Below are 12,587 nucleotides of genomic sequence, written 5' to 3'. Positions count from 1 at the left end.
AAGCCATTCTGCTTCCAAACCTTAATATCTATTACTTTTCTTTCTCAGATATACAGCACTCTCAGAAGAGTTAGAGTTTCACCCACTATTTCTTCGACCTCAGTACAAACTCCTGCTTTAGCAATTGCAAAATTCTCACTCATTCTAGAAGATTCAGCTCAAATTCTACCTTCCTGGACTGCTCTAGGCAGACTTTCCTGCTCATACTTCTATTCACCCAGTTTATCATCCCCTTTATAACAATTGTCTTCTATTGAAACAGATTGGATATTTGTTGAGGATAGAGACAATATAGTTTGACCTTTGTATTCCAAAATCCAAGCAAAATAAATATTTCTGAACCAAAGATCTTAGCAGTGTAACTGTCTGATTCTAATACTCAAACATTTGCTAGTTTTGGGAACATCAACAAAAGAGTTATGCTTCTGGCTGGGCACGGTGGCTCAAGCCTGTAATCCCAGCACTTTGGGAGGTCAAGACGGGTGGATCACGAGGTCAGGAGATCGAGACCATCCTGGCTAACCCGGTGAAACCCTGTCTCTACTAAAAAAATACAAAAAACTAGCCGGGCGAGGTGGCGGGCGCCTGTAGTCCCAGCTACTCGGGAGGCTGAGACAGAAGAATGGCCTAAACTTGGGAGGCGGAGCTTGCATGAGCTGAGATCCGTCCACTGCACTCCAGCCTGGGCCACAGAGTGAGACTCCGTCTCACAAAAAAAAAAGAGTTATGCTTCTATTTCTTTAATCATGAAATTAAAATAATGACACACCCTACCTTGTAGAGATGCTGTGAGGGTTAACTCAGATAATATTTATACAACACTTTGGAAAGGGCCTGGCAAGTAATAAGCCCTCAATAAATACTAGCTTTTATTTCAATAACCAATAGAAGTTTTGGTTTTGTGAAGTAAATTTCACCTATGCCAGATAGGATGGATGGATAGATAGATAAATAGATGATTGATTGATAGATAGATAGATAGATAGATAGAACAAATAGACTAAATAAAAATGAAATAATCTCATTTATTTAAATAGAAACAGAAAAATTAAATTCACACTAAGTATTAGCATCCTCATTTATCCTACTCATTACATACCATTTTTACTAAAATGGAAAGTTATTTTCACCAAAACCTTTGTTTTATGAATAAACTGTTTCATTTACTTTTTGACATATGAAAACCTTTTTTAAACAAGTGGAAAACAAAAGTATATCCTGTATCTGATTTCTGATGAGAAAACACAGATGTGATATATTTATTCTTAAAGCTTCCTTCTGTATTATCAATCATTTTTCTGACATTCTCATTTACTATAAGAAGGTTTTAATCTGAACTAGGTAAGTCTGAATTCCTAGCCAGTTCTTCTAAGAGGCGAATAAAGTCATTGTTACAGATGACTGGATTTGCAGGTCTTTAATTTGACTTTTAACTTACCAATGGATCATTACATACTTCACATGCCATTCTTTTAAATGTAGTCAATCTAGTTGAAATCTAAGTCATTAAATAGTAAGCTCAACTGGGACAAATTTAGGCTGCATTTGTACCAAGAAAATTGTTTCCAAACATTATGATACAATGATTTCTTAAAGCTAAAATTTAAAAACTACTAAAGTATTTCAGGTATTGTATCACCTTAAAATGTATGTAATGCATGTAGGAAATTTGGATGTGAGTCAAAGAAGTAATATTTATTAAAAGGTTAAAAACTAAATGTTGGCCGGGCGCGGTGGCTCAAGCCTGTAATCCCAGCACTTTGGGAGGCCGAGACGGGCGGATCACGAGGTCAGGAGATCGAGACCATCCTGGCTAATACGGTGAAACCCTGTCTCTACTTAAAAATACAAAAAACTAGCCGGGCGACGAGGCGGGCGCCTGTAGTCCCAGCTACTCGGGAGGCTGAGGCAGGAGAATGGCGTAAACCCAGGAGGCGGAGCTTGCAGTGAGCTGAGATCCGGCCACTGCACTCCAGCCTGGGTGGCAGAGCAAGACTCCGTCTCAAAAAAAAAAAAAAAAAAAAAACTAAATGTTTTGAGAACAGTTGACTACTCATACATCCTTCCCATCCTTACCAATCCTGTAGATCACATTCCCTTGTCCAAGATTCAATTTAAGTAGTTTTAAGAAAATGCTTGATTTGAGCCACTTAGGATTACTTCTATCTCTAAACTATCTTTAAATTAAGGAAATAAATGTAATAATGACTTTCTCTGTTATCTGTTTTTCATAAAACACACATGCACACAGTGGGAATGTACCTCAACCAACCACAGTGCTTCAGGAATTTTAGGAATATTGGAGACAAATGGATTTGGAGTAAGAGATGTGATAACATGATACATCAGCCTAAGATTCAGCACAGGCAAAAAAGGGAACTGCCTGAAAAATTATGGTAGATTTCTCCAATGCAACACATAGGAAGTTCCAGAACCAGAGAAGCAGAGGCTTGGAACAGTAGTGCACAATCAAGCAATTTGGATGTAAATTAAAAACAAATTACTTAGAACCTCCCTAATGTCTGGGATAAGAAACTTGATTTGGCATTTCATCCCAGGTCGAGTTAAGTAATCAGTCCCCAGCCCAGAGTCACACAGGCAGTAGTTTGAGCCTGGATCTCTGAACAGGTTCTCGCTTACTATTATAAACTGGTATCAGTACAGAACATAAAGAAGTAGAGAGCCAAAAGACACTAATGCTTTGGTTCCATCCTCCTAAAATCCCATTGGAATGACAGAAGAAATATTTAAAAATTAAGACATATAAAGAAAATCACAGTGTCATTAGAAATCATGGGAAGTGATACAGTTCAGATTGGTGATACAGTTCAGAGCATGGCAGGTGGGGCCATTGGTCAATTATGCTCCCTACAGTCAGAAATTTAACTGATGCATCTTCATGACCATTCCAGCTCTTACAACCACTGTCCCTGCTTCTTAAGAGAAAATAATATGTGGCAATTGTCTTTTTACTTTGGAGGAGATGTGTTGGCATGCTCCTCTCATAAGCAGATGCCAAGTTGGAATTAGCTGTATAAGAGATTTATGAAAAGCAAGTCCAGTGAGACGTAAAATGAGGAGGGAGCCAGGAGAGGCTGAGAGAACCATCAGACCATGGTGTAGGTTTGACTGTTTGAAGGAAAGAGGAAAGAAGGAAGATTGGCATGAAGTGTCTTAGACTGCAGTACAAGGATATAAGAGTATATTGCAGAGTCTTTGAGCCAAAATCATTACCTGTCAGATAAGTCCCACAACTCCTAAGAATGGGCCTTCCTTAGTATCCCTGTTGGCCTCAGTCACCTACGGCAGGAGATATAGCTTCGTTGCAAACATGATGATGAATTTCTGAGCACCACAATTGGGGGCATTAGTCAACAATACTCTCTGCATATGCTCTGATATTGAGAAACACATCTTTTTGGCAACCACAGTCATAGACAGATACAGATCAAAGCTCAATATTGAACAAAGAAAAAATTACATGTTCCTTTAAAAGTAAAGGTAATTTTGAATATGTGGAAATATAATGTACTGTGTATTTCAAAAAGTAAACCCAAACCTCTAACAAAAATAAAAATAAAAATTCTACTAGTAAAGAAAAATTCAAAATTAAAAGATATATTAATGTGGTAACAATATGTCACAAATAGAACCAGGTATATTAATTGTCATTGAAAATATAAATGGGGAAGATGGCCGAATAGGAACGGCTCCAGTCTCCAACTCGCAGCGCGAGCGACACAGAAGACCGGTGATTTCTGCATTTTCAACTGAGGTACTGGGGTCATCTCACTAGGGAGTGCCGGAAAATCGGTGCTGGTCAGCTGCTGCAGCCTGACCAGTGAAAGCTGAAGCAGGGCGAGGCATCGACTCACCTGGAAGCGCAAGGGGGAAGGAAACCCGTTTTCCTAGCCAGGGGAACTGAGACACACAACACCTGGAAAATCAGTAACTCTCACCCCAATACTGCGCTTTAAGGAAACAGGCACACCAGGAGAATATATCCCACACCTGGCCGGGAGGGTCCCACGCCCAAGAGCCTCCCTCACTGCTAACACAGCAGTCTGCGGAGACCTATCCGCAAGGCAGCAGCGAGGCTGGGGGAGGGGCGCCCGCCATTGCTGAGGCTTAAGTAGGTAAACAAAGCCACTGGAAGCTCGAACTGGGTGGAGCTCAAGCAGCTCAAGGAAGCCTGCCTGTCTTGTAGACTCCATCTCTGGGGACAGCGCACAGCTGAAGTCCAATAGGGGAAGCAGCGGGGGGCCGGTGCAGACGCGAACGACTCTGTCTGACAGCTTTGGGGAATCCAACGCGGAGGTTGAGATCTGAGAAAGGACCGACTGCCTGCTAGGTGGGTCCCTGACCCCTGAGTAGCCTAGCTGTATTCCCAACAATTTGGAGACAAAAGCAGGAGAAATTGTTGAAGCCAGGAGTTCAAGACAATTTGGCACAAAAACTAGAATCCGTTTCTACAAAAAATATAAAAATTAGTCAAGTGTGGTGTGCACACTTGTAGTCCTAGCTATTAAGGATAAGGTTGGGGGCGGAGCAAGATGGCCGAATAGGACAGCTCCAGTCTCCAACTCCCAGCGCGAGCGACACAGAAGACCGGTGATTTCTGCATTTTCAACTGAGGTACTGGGGTCATCTCACTAGGGAGTGCCGGACAATCGGTGCTGGTCAGCTGCTGCAGCCTGACCAGCGAGAGCTGAAGCAGGGCGAGGCATCGCCTCACCTGGAAGCGCAAGGGGGAAGGAAATCCGTTTTCCTAGCCAGGGGAACTGAGACACACAACACCTGGAAAATCGGGTAACTCCCACCCCAATACTGCGCTTTAAGGAAACAGGCACACCAGGAGAATATATCCCACACCTGGCCGGGAGGGCCCACACCACGGAGCCTCCCTCACTGCTAAACAGCAGTCTGCGGAGACTATCCGCAAGGCAGCGAGAGGCTGGGGGAGGGGCGCCCGCCATTGCTGAGGCTTAAGTAGGTAAACAAAGCCGCTGGGAAGCTCGAACTGGGTGGAGCTCACAGCAGCTCAAGGAAGCCTGCCTGTCTCTGTAGACTCCACCTCTGGGGACAGGCACAGCTGAAGTCCAAAGGGGAAGCAGCGGGGGCGGTGCAGACGCGAACGACTCTGTCTGACAGCTTTGGGGAGAGCCGTGGATCTCCCAACACGGAGGTTGAGATCGAGAACGACAGACTGCCTGCTCAGGTGGGTCCCTGACCCCTGAGTAGCCTAGCTGGGAGACATCCCCCACTAGGGGCAGTCTGACACCCCACACCTCACAGGGTGGAGTCACCCCTGAGAGGAAACTTCCAAAGGAAGAATCAGACAGGTACACTCGCTGTTCAGCAAATTCTATCTTCGGCAACCTCTGCTGCTGATACCCAGGCAAACAGGGTCTGGAGTGGACCTCAAGCAATCCAACAGACCAACAGACAGTCCTTCTGACTGTCAGACGGAAAACTATCAAACAGAAGGACACCTATACCAAAACCCCATCAGTACGTCACCATCATCAAAGACCAGAGACAGATAAAACCACAAAGATGGGGAAGAAGCAGGGCAGAAAAGCTGGAAATTCAAAAAATAAGAGCGCATCTCCCCCTGCAAAGGAGCGCAGCCATCGCCAGCAACGGATCAAAGCTGGTCAGAGAATGACTTTGACGAGATGAGAGAAGAAGGCTTCAGTCCATCAAACTTCTCAGAGCTAAAGGAGGAATTACGTACCCAGCGCAAAGAAACTAAAAATCTTGAAAAAAGAGTGGAAGAATTGACAGCTAGACTAATTAATGCAGAGAAGATCATAAACGAAATGACAGAGATGAAAACCATGACACGAGAAATACGTGACAAATGCACAAGCTTCAGTAACCGACTCGATCAACTGGAAGAAAGAGTATCAGCGATTGAGGATCAAATGAATGAAATGAAGCGAGAAGAGAAAACCAAAAGAAAAAAGAGGAAAAAGAAATGAACAAAGCCTGCAAGAAGTATGGGATTATGTAAAAAGACCAAATCTACGTCTGATTGGGGTGCCTGAAAGTGAGGGGAAAATGGAACCAAGTTGGAAAACACTCTTCAGGATATCATCCAGGAGAACTTCCCCAACCTAGTAGGGCAGGCCAACATTCAAATTCAGGAAATACAGAGAACGCCACAAAGATACTCCTCCAGAAGAGCAACTCCAAGACACATAATTGCCAGATTCACCAAAGTTGAAATGAAGGAAAAAATCTTAAGGGCAGCCAGAGAGAAAGGTCGGGTTACCCCAAAGGGAAGCCCATCAGACTAACAGCAGATCTCTCGGCAGAAACTCTACAAGCCAGAAGAGAGTGGGGGCCAATATTCAACGTTCTAAAGAAAAGAATTTTCAACCCAGAATTTCATATCCAGCCAACTAAGTTTCATCAGTGAAGGAGAAATAAAATCCTTTACAGATAAGCAAATGCTTAGAGATTTTGTCACCACCAGGCCTGCCTTACAAGAGACCCTGAAGGAAGCCCTAAACATGGAAAGGAACAACCGGTACCAGCCATTGCAAAAACATGCCAAAATGTAAAGACCATCGAGGCTAGGAAGAAACTGCATCAACTAACGAGCAAAATAACCAGTTAATATCATAATGACAGGATCAAGTTCACACATAACAATATTAACCTTAAATGTAAATGGACTAAATGCTCCAATTAAAAGACACAGACTGGCAAACTGGATAAAGTCAAGACCCATCAGTCTGCTGTATTCAGGAGACCCATCTCACATGCAGAGACATACATAGGCTCAAATAAAGGGATGGAGGAAGATCTACCAAGCAAATGGAGAACAAAAAAAAGCAGGGGTTGCAATCCTAGTCTCTGATAAAACAGACTTTAAACCATCAAAGATCAAAAGAGACAAAGAAGGCCATTACATAATGGTAAAGGGATCAATTCAACAGGAAGAGCTAACTCTCCTAAATATATATGCACCCAATACAGGAGCACCCAGATTCATAAAGCAAGTCCTTAGAGACCTACAAAGAGACTTAGACTCCCATACAATAATAATGGGAGACTTCAACACTCCACTGTCAACATTAGACAGATCAACGAGACAGAAAGTTAACAAGGATATCCAGGAATTGAACTCATCTCTGCACCAAGCGGACCTAATAGACATCTATAGAACTCTCCACCCAAATCAACAGAATATACATTCTTCTCAGCACCACATCGCACTTATTCCAAAATTGACCACATAATTGGAAGTAAAGCACTCCTCAGCAAATGTACAAGAACAGAAATTATAACAAACTGTCTCTCAGACCACAGTGCAATCAAACTAGAACTCAGGACTAAGAAACTCAATCAAAACCCTCAACTACATGGAAACTGAACAACCTGCTCCTGAATGACTACTGGGTACATAACGAAATGAAAGCAGAAATAAAGATGTTCTTTGAAACCAATGAGAACAAAGATACAACATACCAGAATCTCTGGGACACATTTAAAGCAGTGTGTAGAGGGAAATTTATAGCACTAAATGCCCACAAGAGAAAGCAGGAAAGATCTAAAATGACACTCTAACATCACAATTAAAAGAACTAGAGAGGCAAGAGCAAACACATTCAAAAGCTAGCAGAAGGCAAGAAATAACTAAGATCAGAGCAGAACTGAAGGAGATAGAGACACAAAAAACCCTCCAAAAAATCAATGAATCCAGGAGTTGGTTTTTTGAAAAGATCAACAAAATTGACAGACCGCTAGCAAGACTAATAAGAAGAAAAGAGAGAGGAATCAAATAGACGCAATAAAAAATGATAAGGGGATATCACCACCGACCCCACAGAAATACAAACAACCATCAGAGAATACTATAAAGCCTCTACGCAAATCAACTAGAAAATCTAGAAGAAATGGATAATTTCCTGGACACTTACACTCTCCCAAGACTAAACCAGGAAGAAGTTGAATCCCTGAATAGACCAATAGCAGGCTCTGAAATTGAGGCAACAATTAATAGCCTACCACCAAAAAAGTCCAGGACCAGATGGATTCACAGCTGAATTCTACCAGAGGTACAAGGAGGAGCTGGTACCATTCCTTCTGAAACTATTCCAATCAATAGAAAAAGAGGGAATCCTCCCTAACTCATTTTATGAGGCCAACATCATCCTGATACCAAAGCCTGGCAGAGACACAACAAAAAGAGAATTTTAGACCAATATCCCTGATGAACATCGATGCAAAAATTCTCAATAAAATACTGGCAAACCGGATTCAGCAGCACATCAAAAAGCTTATCCACCATGATCAAGTGGGCTTCATCCCTGGGATGCAAGGCTGGTTCAACATTCGCAAATCAATAAACGTAATCCAGCATATAAACAGAACCAAAGACAAGAACCACATGATTATCTCAATAGATGCAGAAAAGGCTTTTGACAAAATTCAACAGCCCTTATGCTAAAAACGCTCAATAAATTCGGTATTGATGGAACGTACCTCAAAATAATAAGAGCTATTTATGACAAACCCACAGCTAATATCATACTGAATGGGCAAAAACTGGAAAAATTCCCTTTGAAAACTGGCACAAGACAGGGATGCCCTCTCTCACCACTCCTATTCAACATAGTGTTGGAAGTTCTGGCTAGGGCAATCAGGCAAGAGAAAGAAATCAAGGGTATCCAGTTAGGAAAAGAAGAAGTCAAATTGTCCCTGTTTGCAGATGACATGATTGTATATTTAGAAAACCCCATTGTCTCAGCCCAAAATCTCCTTAAGCTGATAAGCAACTTCAGCAAAGTCTCAGGATACAAAATAATGTGCAAAAATCACAAGCATTCTTATACACCAGTAACAGACAAGCAGAGAGCCAAATCAGGAATGAACTTCCATTCACAATTGCTTCAAAGAGAATAAAATACCTAGGAATCCAGCTTACAAGGGATGTAAAGGACCTCTTCAAGGAGAACTACAAACCACTGCTCAGTGAAATCAAAGAGGACACAAACAAATGGAAGAACATACCATGCTCATGGATAGGAAGAATCAATATCGTGAAAATGGCCATACTGCCCAAGGTTATTTATAGATTCAATGCCATCCCCATCAAGCTACCAATGACTTTCTTCACAGAATTGGAAAAAAGCTGCTTTAAAGTTCATATGGAACCAAAAAAGAGCCCGCATTGCCAAGACAATCCTAAGTCAAAAGGACAAAGCTGGAGGCGTCACGCTACCTGACTTCAAACTATACTACAAGGCTACAGTAACCAAAACAGCATGGTACTGGTACCACAACAGAGATATAGACCAATGGAACAGAACAGAGTCCTCAGAAATAATACCACACATCTACAGCCATCTGATCTTTGACAAACCTGAGAGAAACAAGAAATGGGGAAAGGATTCCCTATTTAATAAATGGTGCTGGGAAAATTGGCTAGCCATAAGTAGAAAGCTGAAACTGGATCCTTTCCTTACCCTTATATGAAAATTAATTCAAGATGGATTAGAGACTTAAATGTTAGACCTAATACCATAAAAACCCTAGAAGAAAATCTAGGTAGTACCATTCAGGACATAGGCATGGGCAAGGACTTCATGTCTAAAACACCAAAAGCAACGGCAGCAAAAGCCAAAATTGACAAATGGGATCTAATTAAACTAAAGAGCTTTTGCACAGCAAAAGAAACTACCATCAGAGTGAACAGGCAACCTACAGAATGGGAGAAAATTTTTGCAATCTACTCATCTGACAAAGGGCTAATATCCAGAATCTACAAAGAACTCAAACAAATATTAAGAAAAAAACAAACAACCCCATCAAAAAGTGGGGAAAGGATATGAACAGACATTTCCCAAAAGAAGACATTCATACAGCCAACAGACACATGAAAAAATGCTCATCATCACTGGCCATCAGAGAAATGCAAATCAAAACCACAATGAGATACCATCTCACACCAGTTAGAATGGCAATCATTAAGAAGTCAGGAAACAACAGGTGTTGGAGAGGATGTGGAGAAATAGGAACACTTTTACACTGTTGGTGGGATTGTAAACTAGTTCAACCATTATGGAAAACAGTATGGCGATTCCTCAAGGATCTAGAACTAGATGTACCATATGACCCAGCCATCCCACTACTGGGTATATACCCAAAGGATTATAAATTATTCTACTACAAAGACACATGCACACGTATGTTATTGCGGCACTATTCACAATAGCAAAGACTTGGAATCAAACCAAATGTCCATCTGTGACAGACTGGATTAAGAAAATGTGGCACATATACACCATGGAATACTATGCAGCCATCAAAAAGGATGAGTTTGCGTCCTTTGTAGGGACATGGATGCAGCTGGAAACCATCATTCTTAGCAAACTATCACAAGAAGAGAAAACCAAACACCGCATGTTCTCACTCATAGGTGGGAACTGAACAATGCGATCACTTGGACTCGGGAAGGGGAACATCACACACTGGGGCCTATCATGGGGAGGGGGGAGGAGGGAGGGATTGCATTGGGGAGTTATACATGATATAAATGATGACTTGATGGGTGCTACGAGTTGATGGGTGCAGCACACAACATGGCATAAGTATACATATGTAACAAACTGCAAGTATGCACATGTACCCTAGAACTTAAAGTATAATAAAAATATTAAAAAAAAAATAAATAAATAAAATAAAATGCAAAAAAAGAAAAATAAATTTTATTAATATCATTTTTTTAAAAAAGAAAATATAAATGGGTTATAAATAACCATAAAAATACGGATGCCTTCCAATTTGCTACAAATCTAGAAATATGTATTCCTGAGAGATGCACCTAAACTTTTACAAAACATTGAAATAAACAAATGTCAGAGATACACTAGAGAAATCTTTATTAGGAAGAATGAAGACAGGAATGATGAAACGATATCAATGAGTTCACAAAAACTGATTTATAAGAATGTTTAAGATGATGCATTACTGGTTTCTGTAAATTATTAATTTACCTCAAGCCCATATCTTCTGAAGCTACAATAAAATTCAGACCACAGCTATTCTTGGAAGACCCTTTAGGATTAAGTAAGGTTTGGATTTTATTCAGCACTAGGATATTGGGGGTGGGGGACTAATTCAGTCATTATTTTTTCATAATGATTATCATTTAGTCCCTCATTTTTCTACCCATATGGCTCTTTCAAATCTGTCATTCATTTCATCATTTTTGTGGCACACCTTGGGTCCTGAGTTTTTCATATTAGGGTTCTTTTCCTAGTGTATGCCATGGCAATATCCTTTTATGACTGCCATATATGAATATCACTGCCAGGGCACAGGGTGTAGGTCTCTGTGGTGCATGGCACAGATCATTCTTTCATATCTCTAGCAAAAAAAAAAAAGAAAGAAAGAAAAATCTTTGTTGTCTGTGGAAAATCACTCTCAGTAGCCTTTGGAAATTCTACAGGCTCTGGATGGTCTCTTCCATTAAACTCTATTGTCTTAAATGAACTACGGTCTTTGGAAACAAAAACCAGAAAACAAGAGAAATATCTGGAATGCAACATATACTTTTACCTTGCCAGAAAAATTACCGAATTAACTTATTCAATGGGATATGGATAATGAGAAAATACCAAAAGAAAAGGCATATGAATATGCCAAAAATTTTTCTGTCACAAAAATATGGGGGGGCGGAGCAAGATGGCCGAATAGGAACAGCTCCAGTCTCCAACTCGCAGCGCGAGTAACACAGAAGACCGGTGATTTCTGCATTTTCAACTGAGGTACTGGGGTCATCTCTCTAGGGAGTGCCGGACAATCGGTGCTGGTCAGCTGCTGCAGCCTGACCAGCGAGAGCTGAAGCAGGGCGAGGCATCGCCTCACCTGGAAGCGCAAGGGGGAAGGAAATCCGTTTTCCTAGCCAGGGGAACTGAGACACATAACACCTGGAAAATCGCGTAACTCCCACCCCAATACCGCGCTTTAAGGAAACAGGCACACCAGGAGAATATATCCCACACCTGGCCGGGAGGGTCCCACGCCCACGGAGCCTCCCTCACTGCTAACACAGCCGTCTGCGGCGATCTATAGGCAAGGCAGCAGCGAGGCTGGGGGAGGGGCGCCCGCCATTGCTGAGGCTTAAGTAGGTAAACAAAGCCGCTGGGAAGCTCGAACTGGGTGGAGCTCAGAGCAGCTCAAGGAAACCTGCCTGTCTCTGTAGACTCCACCTCTGGGGACAGCCCACAGCTGAGGTCCAATAGGGAAAGCAGCGGGGGCGGTGCAGAGGCGAACGACTCTGTCTGACAGCTTTGGGGAGAGCCGTGGATCTCCCAAGGCCGAGGTTGAGATCCGAGAACGGACAGACTGCCTGCTCAGGTGGGTCCCTGACCCCTGAGTAGCCTAGCTGGGAGACATCCCCCACTAGGGGCAGTCTGACACCCCACACCTCACAGGGTGGAGTCATCCCTGAGAGGAAACTTCCAAAGGAAGAATCAGACAGGTACACTCGCTGCTCAGCAATATTCTATCTTTGGCAACCTCTGCTGCTGATACCCAGGCAAACAGGGTCTGGAGTGGACCTCAAGCAA

The sequence above is a fragment of the Trachypithecus francoisi genome, unplaced genomic scaffold, assembly GCF_009764315.1.
Source record: "Trachypithecus francoisi isolate TF-2019V2 unplaced genomic scaffold, Tfra_2.0 Lachesis_group13, whole genome shotgun sequence".
In the NCBI taxonomy this organism is placed as follows: domain Eukaryota; kingdom Metazoa; phylum Chordata; class Mammalia; order Primates; family Cercopithecidae; genus Trachypithecus; species Trachypithecus francoisi.
The sequence above is the reverse complement of the archived record's forward strand: the minus strand, read 5'-3'. Positions refer to the sequence as shown.